The sequence below is a fragment of the Myotis myotis genome, unplaced genomic scaffold, assembly GCF_014108235.1.
Source record: "Myotis myotis isolate mMyoMyo1 unplaced genomic scaffold, mMyoMyo1.p scaffold_m19_p_18, whole genome shotgun sequence".
Lineage (NCBI taxonomy): Eukaryota > Metazoa > Chordata > Mammalia > Chiroptera > Vespertilionidae > Myotis > Myotis myotis.
The window spans coordinates 36,056,308-36,071,043 of NW_023416322.1; the positions used below are offsets into that span (position 1 = coordinate 36,056,308).

The following is a 14,736-nucleotide window of genomic DNA, read 5'->3' on the forward strand; positions in this document are numbered from 1 at the left end:
TTTTTTGGTGTGCCACAGAATTCTGGTGGTCAGTTTATGTGTGGCATGCGATGAAAAGGGTTGAAAATCACTGACCTAGTATGAAAGCATTATCCATCACAACTGTTTTTATTTTTAAAGATTTTTTTAGAATATATTCATAGACATTAAAGATGTATCAAAAAGAAGTCAGGATTATTACCTCAAAATACACCACAGTTAAACTTAGTCTTTTTTTATGTCTGACAATATATATATAAATTTTAAGACTATGTTGTCATTGAGATAATTATCAGTTCCTTTATTAGAAATGAGTTTTCAAATGAGTGCTTTATTTTCTTGGAAACTACAGTAATTATTAAACCACTTCTCTTCCATCTTCTCCATTAAGTAGTTTTCTAGGTGACAGAGTAAATATACACAATCATTACACACAATCATGGTAGACTGATAATAAGGATGTTTATTTCTAATCTGCAGAGCAAGTATTTCAAACCTGAGGTACATCGACTTCTTTAGGATTCCTCTTTTTGAGCAAAACAAAGGCCTGCATCTAATGTAGCAAACTGTTGAAAACACGATTTGAGGCAATTTCAAACACATTTGCTGATGCACTCAAAAGAGGGCAAGAAGATCCCCAAGTCAGTGAAGATGCCATTGTTTTTGTTTAAGTTATATGAACATATAGTTCCTTAATACAAAGGAAAATCATTCTGCCTGAACTTGTGAAAATTATATGCTCCTTTGCATTTTGTTCCCTCTCATGTTTGAGATAAAAGTCAATGGCCAAAGATTTACATAGCCTGTGACATCATGATTACATAAGGCCGTGACACAATTCTGTGCGTGTTGCATCACAGGTTCTAGTTAACTTCACTCACATCAGTACAAGAGTTAGGAGCAGGAGTCCTTCTGTGGCTCTTTGCCACAGATTCCTTTGCAGTTTGTTCAAACGTATGGGCTCCTTGTCAGAATAATGTGTTTAAATGCATAAAATAAAATACAAAGGTATAATTGTCTAATTATCTTAATTGGATATTAAGTGCTTTTAAAAATAACAAATTAGATACGATCTTATAGTAGGTCTACAGTAATTTTGAACTAGTAATCATATTAAACAATTTCAAGATAGCTGTAGCCACGTATGAGGATATAAAAAATGTGTTTTCTGTAGGTGACAAAGGCACAGATACTGCTAATGCTGCTATGGTTTGTTGCCTACATTCACAGTTGAAATTAATTCTAAACTTTACTTAGAGGCTAATTGAAAGATCTTTTAATATAATTTTTTACCCCAACCAAGTTCACAGACCCCTTGAATTCCACCCACAATAGAGTACCAATCAATGATCAAATATATAACTTATAATGCCTATATATTTTGAGGAATTTCTTTTTTTTATAAAGGCTAAGTCATTGTAATCAAATCAGATTCAACAAAATTATGAGTTGTTGTGATTAGCAATAGGGTAATGGTGGCAACTAACAGAGCTGTATCCTACTTCTGCATAAATGATCAGTAGCACTCTTAAGTAGATGTGAACTCCTGCTGTCATGGTATGTACTCTGACCCTCAAAGAGAAACACCATTTCCATAAGATCATTATTGTTCTTTTGATCACTGCTCTGCATGATACTGTCAAGTAAGAAATGTCCAAACCTGTCAAGAATTTTTATGAGTTTGAGCACAAAACAATGGACAGGGTTTGTTTAAGGCAAAGATAAAATCTTTTACTAAAAATGTTATATACTTGGGGCATGACCATAACCTGCCCAGTTAGGAATTTATGATCAGATTACCCTACGAGGTTACTTTCCATAGAAATCTTTTTTCATCCACAGTACCAGGGCTCAAACTTGTGGCCTATGCTAGTCTTCCTGCCATACAGATCCATTATAAAATGATCCTACTATCAAAAAGGAAAAGAGAGGGCGGGGGGGGGGGGGAATTGCAGGGAAAGAGCATGGAAAAAAAATATTCATTTGCCAGGGCAAATTAAAGGAAAAATAAAGGTATACAACTTAAAAAGGTAACCTGAAGCCATAATTACAGCAGACTTAAATCAATCCAGACAAATACTAAATGTGGTAGGCACTAGAAAGTCCTGAGTTTTTGATAAATGACAAAATCAGAGCTGGCAGCATATTACAATACAGACTGGAGAAGGGGTATGGCAGTGATAGAAGGTAAAAGGGCACTGCACCAATCGTGGCAGCACCTAAACTGGGTAACAGTAATAGGAATGGACACAAGAGATAACAAAGGGGAGATGGTTGGAGGTTACTTGCATTTGGTAGGGCAGGGACTCCACTGGAGAAGTATTAACATGACTTGGAGATTTTAAACCAGGTGCTTGGGAGAATGGTAGACAGAAGAAAAGACTAGGTTTGGGTTATAAAGGGAAGTTGAGAACAGGCAGAGAAAATTGACCTTCAAAAGCAACACGTAAGTTTGAAATGCCCAAGGTAATTGGGAAAGATCATTTATAAGAGGAGTCAATCCCTATCTTCAAGGATTTAAAATCTGTAATCTGGTTACAGCTGGAGATTTTCCCCCCCAAAATAGTGTCTCAATCATTTGCATTAAAGCACACAAACTTTAACTTGCCCTTCCTCTTTATTAAGTCATTCTAGTTAATCAATTAAGAAGAAATGTTAGAATTAAAGGCACAGTTAAATTATTGCCATTTGCAAGCCACTAATAAAATAATGGAGCTAGGGCATTCTGTTAATACAACAGAATAAAGGGGATAACCAAACATCATATACCACACCATGTGATAGAAATACACACCACCACCTATGAATTATCTTTGCCCTCTCCCCCACCATCCCTTCTCTCAAGAAATCAAAGCTGAACTGATCTAAGCATGCTCAAAGTCTTCAATCTAGCTACCCATCTGCAGGAAATACAGGGGGTTGGAGGACATGCTAACCTAGGACATGTTAAAACTATACCAGAAGGACACGTTCAACAAAATCCAGAATGAGGGAAACTGCAGGAAAAATAACCTGATTCCTTCAACAAATAAATTATGAGGAAAATAGAGAAAGGAGGAACCTTTACTAGTAGATTAAAAGGCATACCAACCAAATGTAATGTGTGACCTTGTTTGTATCCCAAATAAAAAGAAACCAATTATTTAAAAACAATTTTGGAAAATTTGAACATCTCCTGTTTATTTGGTGATGCTAATTTTTAAAGGTGGGATAATGGTATTATGGTTATGATTTTTTAAATAGTCATATCTTTTAGAGATATACTGAAATATTTGTAGATGAAATAGGATTTGCTTTACAATAATCCAGTAGGCATTGGAGGAGGGTTGAGTAGGTAGGAGTTTCATCCATACTCAGTTGTGCTTGAAATTTGCCATTATAAATTGTTCGGAAGGAAAAAATAAAAAGCATCACTATCAATAACATCAACAAAAACAGAGGACAGGAATGGATTTGAGTTTTATTTCCAAGCCTTACAATCTGAGCAGCCCTGGGCTAGTCACACAACTTCTTAATGTCCCTTTGGTTAAATGGAGACAAATACCACCTAATAAACTCATAAGCTCCTATTCAAGCTAGAAACCTGAAAGATTTCTAATTTTTATTGATTTGAGAGCAAGGAAGGGAGAAAGAGAAACATCGATTTGCTATTTCACTTATTTATGCATTAATTGGTTGATTCTTATATGTGCCCTGACTGGGGATCGAAAACGCGATCTTGACATACCTGGACGATACTCTAACCAACTAAGCTACCCAGCCAGGGCTGGGAGATTTAACTCCTGGTTTCCCCAGTCTCCCACTTCCAGTCCACCACTGAATCCTGTCTGTTTCCTCTCTCTTCCATTCTTCCACTACCATCCAACTTACCTATCACTATGGTCTTACAACACTCCAATAGCCTCCCTCCAACCCACATTGTAGAGTGACGTTCCAAAAATGCAAAGTGTGAGCATGCTGACTCCAGCCCCACTTACAACCCCATCAACTGCTTTCGATTGGATTTAAGACCAGAGTGGCTTCTTAAAATACTTATAAGGCTTTCCACTATCTGTTAGTGTCTACTTATCCAACTTCCCATCTCACCCCATTCTCTCTGCTCCCTCTTTAGGTTTGGTAAAATTCTTTCAGGTTTTCCAGTGCACCCTGTACTCTGTAGCTCAGTACTTGTTTGGGAATGCTCTTTCCACCATCACTCTGTGGCCTACCTAGGTCTGGTTTATCCTTCAAGTCTCAGGCTAAATAGCATCTGCTCCAAAAGGTCTACTCAGATCACTTCTATACATACTAAGTTGGGTGTCTTGTCACACCTACACAACACAATATTTTTTCCCATAGAAACCTGTACTTCCTCTGTCATAACAGTCAATAATTGTTTGTAAAGAGTACTTGTAATTATCTATCCATATATATAAAAAGCCAACGACCAGAACAACCAGTTGCTATGACGCCCACTGGGGCCAACAGGATCAGGGGCCAGCCCGCCAACCTCCTGTATGGTCCCTCCCACCCCCCAGCCCCACCCCTGGTCAGCCTCTCCCACCCCGATGGAGGGCGGGGCAGCTGGCCAACCCGCCTCCGACCCTCCACCCTCCGTGGCTCTTCCCCCCACCTGGCCCCACCCTGATTGACCCTAACTCATCCCATCGGCCTGCAGCCCCTCCCCCCGGCTGGCTCCGCCCCTAATTGCCTTCCCCTACCCCCATGGTTGGCCAACTGCGGCTAGCGAGCCACATGCGGCTCTTTGGCCCTTTGAGTGTGGCTCTTCCACAAAATACCACATGCGGGCGTGCGTACAGTGCAATTGAAACTTTGTGGCCCGTGCGCAGAAGTCGGTTTTCAGCCTGGGCAAGTATATTTTGAAGAAGTACTGTTGATATTTGGCTCTGTTGACTAATGAGTTTGCTGACCACTGCCCTACCCCAATAGAGGGCAGGACTGGTGGCTAACCTCCTGCAGCCCCTCCCCCCAGCCAGCTCCACCCCCAGTTGGCCCCCCACATCTATTGGGGGTGGGGCTAGCCGGCCAACCTCCCACAGCCCCTCCCCAAGCCATTGACCCCTGACTGAACCCACATTCAGGGGTGGGGCCGGCCTACCCACCTGCAGCCCCTCCCCCCAGCCATCCAGCCCCCAATCACCCTGTCTCCTCCTCCCAACAGGCCCAGCCCCAACCCGCTGATTGGGGCCAGGCCAGCCGGACCCCACCCGTGCGTGCACTGGGCCTCTACTGTATTTATAAAATGTATATTATATGTTGTCTCTAGTCCTCAAAACTTAAGATGGTTTTTTTTTTTTAATATATTTTATTGATTTTTTACAGAGAGGAAGGTAGAGAGATAGAGAGTTAGAAACATCGATGAGAGAGAAACACCGATCAGCTGCCTCCTGTACATCTCCTACTGGGGATGTGCCCGCAACCCAGGTACATGCCCTTGACCGGAATCGAACCCGGGACCCTTCAGTCCGCAGGCCGACGCTCTATCCACTGAGCCAAACCGGTTAGAGCAAGATGTTTTTTATGTTAAACTAAGTATAGAGTTAATTTTTTCTATGAGTGAATAGTTTAACTCAGATTTTTGCAAGAAAATAAAAGGCTTTCTTTGTTGTTTCATCTTTTAATGAATGGTAATCTTCTTATTTTCCCCATTAGGCTTCAGAATACTGGAAGAGAAGTAGATTCTAGCAGAAATACCACCTGTTATATTCAAATACTCATTTATACTCGAAGTAATATAAAGAGCAGAATCCTAACAACACATCTATTTGTCAATTTAATCCAGCCACTCTGTTTCTTCAGATTCTGGAACAAGGTAGGTCATGTATTCATAATTGGAAATGGCCCACTTAGGTCTTGATTTGTGCAATATATTTTTGTTGAAAACAAATATGATACAGGTATTCCAGAATATAACCTGGAATTGCCGTGCATACCTTCCACCTTCTAGACAAAAATAGGTAATTAATCTGCTACTATAAGAATATTACTTTTCATCTTGGGTGTTGTGTTTAATAGCTCTTGGACTTCCTTTCCTCTCTCTCTCTCTCTGTCTCTTAAGTCCTAATTCACTAGGAGCAAAGTTAAACTGGAGATTTATGTTTTTCATGCTATTTTCCCTTAAGTCTACTTACTCTGAGATAAGGGGCTATAACCCTAGTAATAAAAGATGCTAACTTGGGTTTCATCACTAAACTCTGTTCTCAGAGTTTTGACGATTGTCAACTGAAGTAAAAATAGTTGCTAGTTTCTTCAAATTTCTTTATAATAAACATTTTAACAGGTATTTCATAATTTTTCATGAAATCATGATCTTCAAGTTGAATTACTAAAGGGGGAAAAAAAAAAATATATATATATATATATATATATATATATATTTTGTTAATCCTCACCTGAGAATACTTTTTCTATTGATTTTTAGAGAGAATGGAAGGGGGGGGAGTGAGAGAGAGAAAAATCGATGTGAGAGAGATTAATTGGCTGCCTCCCACAGACATCCTGACCAAGGCTGGGGAACACAACCCAGGTACGTTTCCTTGGTCAGGAATCAAACCCACAACCCTTCAGTGCATAGGCCAATGCTCTACCATTGAGCCACACCAGTCAGAGCAGGAGAAATATTTTTGTTGGAATTTGAGACATTAATGAAATATTAAAACTAACCCTCATCAGGAAAACCAGAACCTGAATTGAGAGTTTCTGCATATTATTGGGACCATACTTCTCCCTTCTATGCCTTTGTATAAAATCATATTTGAATGAATAGATGCCAAAAATCATTGTTTTACAAGAAGAATTAAGAGTGTTTGTTACAGTCTGGCTGGCATGGCTCAGTGGTTGAGCATCGACCTATGAACCAGGAGGTCATGGTTCAATTCCTGGTCAGGGCATATGCCCACACGTGGGCTGGATCCCCATTGTGGGGCATGCAGGAGGCAGCTGATCAATGATTCTCTGTCATCATTGATGTCTCTCTCTTTCTCAATGTTTCTCTCTCTTCTCTCTTCCTCTCCTAAATTAATCAATCAATACATATATATATATTATTTTTAAATGTTTGTTATGGATTCTTATTACTGAACATGACTGGCTGAGATTGACAAAAGAGGATTAAATAAATATATATACATGCGCATATATATATATATACATATATACACACACAAACACACACACACACACATATGTGCATATATATTTTCACTACCTTAAGTTTGCATATTAGTTTAACCATTTGTAAATATGATCAGCTTCATCATTTCTCTATACTACGTATAAAACTTTAATCTTCAATTCTAAAACAAGAAAATTAGGATTGCCCTGACCGGTTTGGCTCAGTGGATGGGATGTCGGCCTGCGGACTGATGGGTCCCAGGTTCGATTCCAGTCAAGGGCATGTACCTTGGTTGCGGGCACATCCCCAGTGGGTGGTGTGCAGGAGGCAGCTGATCGATGTTTCTCTCTCGTCGATGTTTCTAACTCTCTATCCCTCTCCCTTCCTCTCTGTAAAAAATCAATAAAATATATTTTTAAAAAAAAGAAAAGAAGATTAGGATTGACATTTGTAAAATGTGGGTCACAATAGCAACATATAGGGCTATTGTAGAGTATTAAAGTTAATATAAATTCATTGGAATTGTGCATCAAACAGAAATATAAACGAGTAATTCTTACTTACCTAGTAAGTCTTGGGCATTTTGTATTTTTTTATGGAATTTAGTTGTAAACAGCCAAAGTCTCCCATGTTTGTCATTCATTGAAATAGCTTGCCTGGCTTTGTTCATGAATAGCAGAAGCAGCTCTAACTACTGATATATTGATATATATATATATATAAAAAGCTAAGTGACTGTCCGACCAGCCAGTACATACGACGCACACTGATCACCAGGGGGCAGACAGTCAATGTAGGAGTTGCCGAGCTATGGTGACTTGGCAGCCGCGGTTCTCAGGTGATGCACCCCAGAACCAGAGAGGAGGGAACCCAATTACTCGAAGGGCCACGCAATTCCACCTTCGGCTGTGGGTTATGTTGTTGATATTAAAATATTTCTTCTAATTAATTTCCTTTCAATGTGCACAAATCCATGCACTGGGCCACTAGTCTATACTAATAATAGAGGAATATGCAAATTGGCCAGGACGCCAGGACGCCATCACAGTAACAGTAATGACCAGCAGGCTGCCTCGGGCAACAAGGCCAGCAGCGGGGTTAGTGACGTATTACCAAACGACTGAACAGCCGGCTGCATGGGGTGATCAGGGGTAATCAGGCCGGCAGACAGAGGCGGTTAGGGGTGACCAGGGGGGAACAGTTAGGGGCGATCAGGCTGGCAGGTAGGTGAGCAGTTAGGAGCCAGCGGTCCCAGATTGTGAGAGGGATGTCCGAGGGTTCCCGGATTGGAGAGTGCAGGCTGGGCTGAGGGGACCCTCCCTCCCCCTTGCATGAATTTTGTGCACCGGGCCTCTAGTATTGATATAAAAGTGATGCCCTATAGGAAAACTTAACCATTTCATTAAACAAGCCAGGAGTATTTCTGATACATGTCATTTGGCGGTGGCACTAAATTTCATCCTTTGGTAATCTTTCTCAGTGCTGGGTCTTTATGCCCACATATCTCCAATTTATTGGCAAATTGGCTTTCCTCATCTAAGCAAAAGTAGCTAATATTTAGCAAAGGTCCTGCATAGAACGCTGTTCACAAGGTAGAAAAAAAGAAAAGTGTCATACTTTAACAATCTGTACAGAAGACTGCAGTGGACAGAGGTGGTAGAAAGGCTAGGAATTGGGGGGTATTAGTAGCTTATGTTGGAGAACCCTCCACCTCCAACCTCCGAAACCTGTCTGTCTTGTTTTAGGTGGTGAAAGGGCTCTGAGATCTAACAAACACCCCCCATTTCATCACCTGTCCTTTGGCACATGATATATTTACTTGAAACAGAGTGTCCTTTTCTAGATCACAGCAGAAATGAGGACAGTTACAAATGTTAGTTTTCATCTGTTTCATGGTGCTTAGAGCTCCTGACAAGTATGTATTATGAGCTTTACGGTTGGGAAAAGCTTTGAACAAATTCATGGCTCGGGTAGAAAATACTCTTTAAGAATACATATGGTATTTAGGACGATAAGAAAATGTGAGGAGGACTACAGGGAATTCTTAAAGGAAAGGAAATATTAGTTATTTTGTTTTATAATAGCAGTTATACAAATCTTTACAATTTTTATCAAACTATTAAAATACATATGTATGTAGTTTAAATAGACTTAAGGCTTAGTCCGTTCTATACCATCTCTTACCACCCTTTCCCATATTCATATGCATCAGCCTTTTCGGTAATTAATACATCCTAGTCACTTTTTAGTCACTTTTGTGATCACATAGAGTTAATGCTTTAAAACAACAGCCATTTTCTTTTTTAAAAAAAATATATTTTTATTGATTTCAGAGAGTGAGGGAGAGAGAAAGAAAGAAACAAACATCAGTGATGAGAGAGAATTATCGATCACCTGCCTCCTGCACGACCCCCAGTGGGGTCGAGCTTGCAACCCAGGCATGTTCGGGGAGTTGAACCGTGTTCTCCTGGTTCACAGGTCAATGCTCAACCACTGAGCCACACTGGCTGGGCACAGCAGCCATTTTCAAAGTGTGGTTATGGACCACTCCAGGACCTGAAGACTTCGGGACTGGAGTCCTTGTAACTAATCATTAAGAAACAATCACTTACCAAGTTTTAGTGCAGTATCAAAGAATATCCACAATTATCTGAAAAAACTATTAAAATACTTCCTTTTCCAACTATATCTGCTTAAGGTAATTGTAAACCAAAAATTTTGAGATCTGTTGTCTTAAAAAGAAATACACTATATCATTTACTGGTAGGATGGTCTGCCCATGTAAATAATAAAAAATCTGCAAATTATTGGTAACTAAAATAATGATGTCTTTAAGGATTATAAATATCAGCTAAATAAAAATAAGATCCAGAATCAATTTTCATATAGTCTGAAAGATAGACCCAAAATCACGCTTTAAGCATTCTGGTTAGCAAACAGTTAAGTTCAAGGATAATACAGTATATTTGAATTCTTGTTATGTGTGTTGGATTTGATTGGAATGATAAGGGAGATACAAACAGTTGGAAGTTTGTAGAACCAGGTTTACATATTTTTAGGTTGTTTATATACAGTTTGATCAAAACTATACATTTCATAACTACTGATTGGCTAGCCAGCTACAGTAGTTCTATTCACTGGTGTTTTCTGATTTGTTTGTTTGTTTGGTTTTTTAAAAATTTTTTTCTTCACTCTAATCAGTTTCAAAATGAAAAAGACTACAAAAGAAAGTAAGGTTCCTTGGACCTTGAATCTAGGAATCTACCTTGGAGAGGTGGTTCTGTAAGCCATGAAACTGCCAGTTATAAAGCACAGTAGACTTGCTACTTTAGCAGAAATAGCTTCAGTAAATGGGTCTTTCTGGATTTAAATGTTTCCAAGTGAATTTCAATCCAAAAACTGCTATGTACTTAGTAACAAATTCTTTTAAGATTATTGATTTTAGATACTTTCTGCCTCCCCCTCTACACTGCCTAAACCACAGATATTTATTATCTCACAGTTCTGGAGGCTAGAAATCTGAGATAAAGGTTTGAGCAGGGTTTGTTCCTTCTGAGGGCTGGATAAAGATCTGCCCCATGCTTCTTTCCTAGCTTCTGGTCGTTTGCTGGCAGTCTTGGCATTCCTTGGCTTGTAGAAGCATCGCCCAGATCTGTCCTCATGTTCACAGGGCCTTCTCCCTGAATGGGCAGAGCATGGGGGGTATGGAGCACAACTTTGACTTTCCGGATTAGTTTATTTGGACAATTCCTGAGTTATGAGAAAAAGAGAGAAATTAGGTTCTCTAAAAATGGTTCACCACCATCATTGCCAAGGAAAGTTAGGGTTATTGTTTCCCATTGTACTTTTATGAGGCAGATTGATGCACTTTGTCATCAGTTGTTTTTTTTAATCTCCCCATAAAATACATAGCTAATCTAATAGAAAGGCTGCTATGCTCATTGTGAGGATTAAAATCTTAAAGTTTAATCTCTTAGCCTCTGGACTTGAGGACTGCCTCTTCTCAATGGACTTTGAATACTGTACAAAAGGACCTGCTGTCATAATTTACTTCTTGAATGAACCCTTTTGTTTATAGCTGAGATTTGGTCAACTTAAAAGAAAATAATATGTTTAGATAATGATATTACACTTTTTTTTCTATTACATACCCTCAGAATTTTGAAATTAATAAGGACAGCCATTTGTCAGATGGTGGCAGATTGTGTTGAATCCCTGTCTGGTTTTTTGAAGTGTGTGTGTGTGTTTTGTTTTTTCAAAATTCGATGTTCTTATTTCTTATACTTCCTGTTTGCTTCTGAATCTTTAAAGCTTTTTGAAGTTTTAAATCTAATTTTGACACTATGGAATAAGGTATTTTGAACTTGATGAGGCAAGTCTTAGTGACTAAAAACTGTTACTGCTTTAACTGCCTGGGACAAATCATAGCTGGCAATTAAGCTCAAGGTTTAATCATGTCCAGCATGTGTTAGCTGATTGAGTCAGTTTGACGTGTTAAATAGCTCTACCGTCTGTGTGTCTCCCTCTATGTGTAAACATTCTGAGGTGAATTAATCTTTTTAGTGGCTCTTTGATTGGAAGATTTCAAGTGCTTTTCTCTTTATTCATACTTAGACGAAGGGAAAACTCATAAAATTAATGCCTGGTATAGTTCTATTTAATATAAATTTAGAATCCAGACTGTCTCCCTTAGCAGAACTGAGCTGTTAGCTTTTTTATTGTAAGAGAAATTTTAGGAAGTTTCAACATATAAATATTTTTATCCCACCTGAATCCAAGGACAGAGATCTTTAATCTTTAAACTGGGTTATATTTTTAAGGGAATTATTCTCCAGATTTTCAGATTCAGATGTACCCATACCTAAAAATCATCTCTCCTAAAAATAAATGCCTGAAGTCTTCTGCTTATCCTTTTCTCTTTTTTTATTATATATACATTTTTATTATTGATTTGAGAGAGAGAGAGAGAGAGAGAGAGAGAGAGAGAGAGAGAGAGAGAATTATTGTTCAACTACTTCCTGCATGACCCCCACTGGGGAATAAGCCCGCAACCTGGGCATGTGCCCTGAACAGGAATCAAACTGTGATCTGGTTCAGGGGTTGACGCTCAGCCACTGAGCCACATTGGCTAGGATGCTTCTCCTTTTCCACTTTGCTTTATCCAAAAGCCCTTACCTCCACTACAAAATAAAGTTATAGCTTTCATCTATCCTAATTCTTACTGTGGTTCACTGCCCCAGGCTATAAAAATCTCTATTCTCCCCCACCCCAAAAAGAAGGGAAATTTCAGAGTGCATAGTCCCAAAGGAAAAAAGTCCCATGATAGAAATCAAAAAAAGGGGTTAGGCAGGACCTTATTCCATATGAACAACAATCTCCTTCCTTCTCTATTTTCTAAGTTAGAATTAGGTTTAGAAAGTGCGATAGATATCACAGGAATGTTTATCAACACATTTATTTCAATGAAAATGAGGTATAGCTTTGACAGAAATAAATTTTGTTTGATTGGTTTAAAAATGGACTGTCCAGCCCTGGCTGATATGGATAACTTGGTAGAACGTTCGCCTGTGCACCAAAAGGTCATTGGTTCAATTCCGGTCAGGCCACATGCTGGGGTTGCATGCTCCATCCTGCAAGAGGCAGCCGATCCATGTTCTACTCTCACATTGATGATTCTCTTTCTCCCCCTCCCTTCCTTTCTCTCTAAACTACTCATTATGATACTATACAGGTGGATCCATATCATTATAAATTTATCCAAACCTATAATGTACAATACCAATAGTGAAAGCCTAAGGTAAACTATGAACTCTTGGTAATGATGTGTAATATACTGATATGCATGCTAGGAGTAAAGCTTACTCATCAAGACTACAGTTCCAAGGAAAAGAATATTATTTTAGGTTGTGACACTGTTGTCACATAGGGAACAAGCTTAAGGATCCTCTGATGGGCCAAGTACCTGAAATCAGGACAAGCCAGCAATTCTGACTATGCAAACTGTACTTTTTTGACAACTGATCTGCATTTCTAGTGAGATTAGCAATTACTTGGAAATGTCTACTCATACTGATTAAACTTCTCCTAAGAGGAAATAAACTTCTTTCATATTCTCTTCTCCCCTAGGGACTTCAGCTTTTCATCAGCCATCTTGTTTGTATATGGTCATGTGCCACATAAAGACATTTCCGTCAACGACAGACTGCAGATATGACAGTGGTCTCATCCTATATAATAAAACCCTAATATGTAAATTGACCAAACAGAGGAACGACCAGTCGCTATGACACGCATTGACCACCAGGGAGTAGACCAGGGGTGGGCAAACTTTTTGACTCGAGGGCCACAATGGGTTCTTAAACTGGACCGGAGGGCCGGAACAAAAGCATGGATGGAGTGTTTGTGTGAACTAATATAAATTCAAAGTAAACATCATTACATAAAAGGGTACGGTCTTTTTTTTTTTTTTAGTTTTATTCATTTCAAGCAGGCCGTAGTTTGCCCACAGCTGGAGTAGACACTCAACGCAGGAGCTGCCCCCTGGTGGTCAGCCCACTCAGCCAGAAGTTGGGTTCACGGCTGGCGAGCGCAGCAGTGGTAGCAGGAGCCTCTCCCGACTGCAGGGATTGAGCCTAAGCCAGCAGTCGGACATCCCCAGAGGGGTCCCAGACTGCGGAAGGGTGCAGGCTGGGCTGAGGGACCCCTCTTCCTGCCCCCAGTGTATGAATGTCGTGCACCGGGCCTCTAGTAAGATTATAATGGAGCTGAAAATTCCTATTACCTAGTAACATCATAGTCATCATAAGATTGTAGCACATTACACATATGTTTCGTGAGCTGGTGTTAACAAATCTGCTCTGCCAGTTGTATAAAAGTATACCACATAAAATTAGTTATGCATAGTACTTGATAATAAACAACTATGTTACTGGTTATGTACAGTTGACCCTTGAACAACACAGGCATTAGTGCAGCCGTGGGCAAACTACGGCCCACGGGCCGGATACGGCCCGTTTGAAATGAATAAAACTAAAAAAAAAAAAAAGACCGTACCCTTTTATGTAATGATGTTTACTTTGAATTTATATTAGTTCACACAGACACTCCATCCATGCTTTTGTTCCGGCCCTCCGGTCCAGTTTAAGAACCCATTGCGGCCCTTGAGTCAAAAAGTTTGCCCACCCCTGCATTAGAGGCACCAACCTCCCACATAGTTGAAAAATCTACGTATAACTATAGTTAGCCCTGCACATACAGATTCTCAACTGCGGAGTTGATTCTTGAACTTAGGTTTGAACTACATGGGTCAATCGAAAAATATCTGTTTATAAGTGGACCTGCTCAGTTCAATGGTCAACTGTATTTACTATACTATACTACTACTTAATGTTATTTTTGAGCATTCTCTTTCTACTTATAAAAAAACTAGAGGCCCAGTGCACAAAAATTTGTGCACTTGGCAGCATCCCTCAGCCCAGCCTGCCTCCTCTAACAGTCTGGGAGCCCTCACAGGATGTCCTACTGATGTCCCTGTGGGGAATGGGCCTAAGCCGCAGTCTGGCATCCCTCTGTGGAAGGCAACTGGCCGATCAGGTATATAGATACTTTCTGAAGGTAGCACAGACTCCTTCCTTATTTCTGTC

At 39.7% G+C, this 14,736-nt stretch overlaps 1 protein-coding gene across 9 annotated transcripts in view; it reads left to right on the forward strand.

The window, feature by feature from the left end:
- Nucleotides 1–14,736, forward strand: part of SLC16A1 (solute carrier family 16 member 1) — a 42,218-nt gene that overhangs the window by 3,889 nt on the left and 23,593 nt on the right. For 5 of the 9 annotated variants that reach the window (XM_036342557.1, XM_036342559.1, XM_036342553.1 and 2 more), the window contains exon 2: nucleotides 5,632–5,791. The exons of 1 other annotated variant lie outside the window; for it this stretch is intronic. The gene's annotated coding sequence lies outside the window, so the exon portion shown is untranslated. Of the gene's footprint in view, nucleotides 1–598; nucleotides 621–5,379; nucleotides 5,404–5,428; nucleotides 5,480–5,631; nucleotides 5,792–14,736 lie in introns of those variants that run through there. 3 more of the 9 variants (XM_036342556.1, XM_036342555.1, XM_036342554.1) reach the window with 3 other exon arrangements.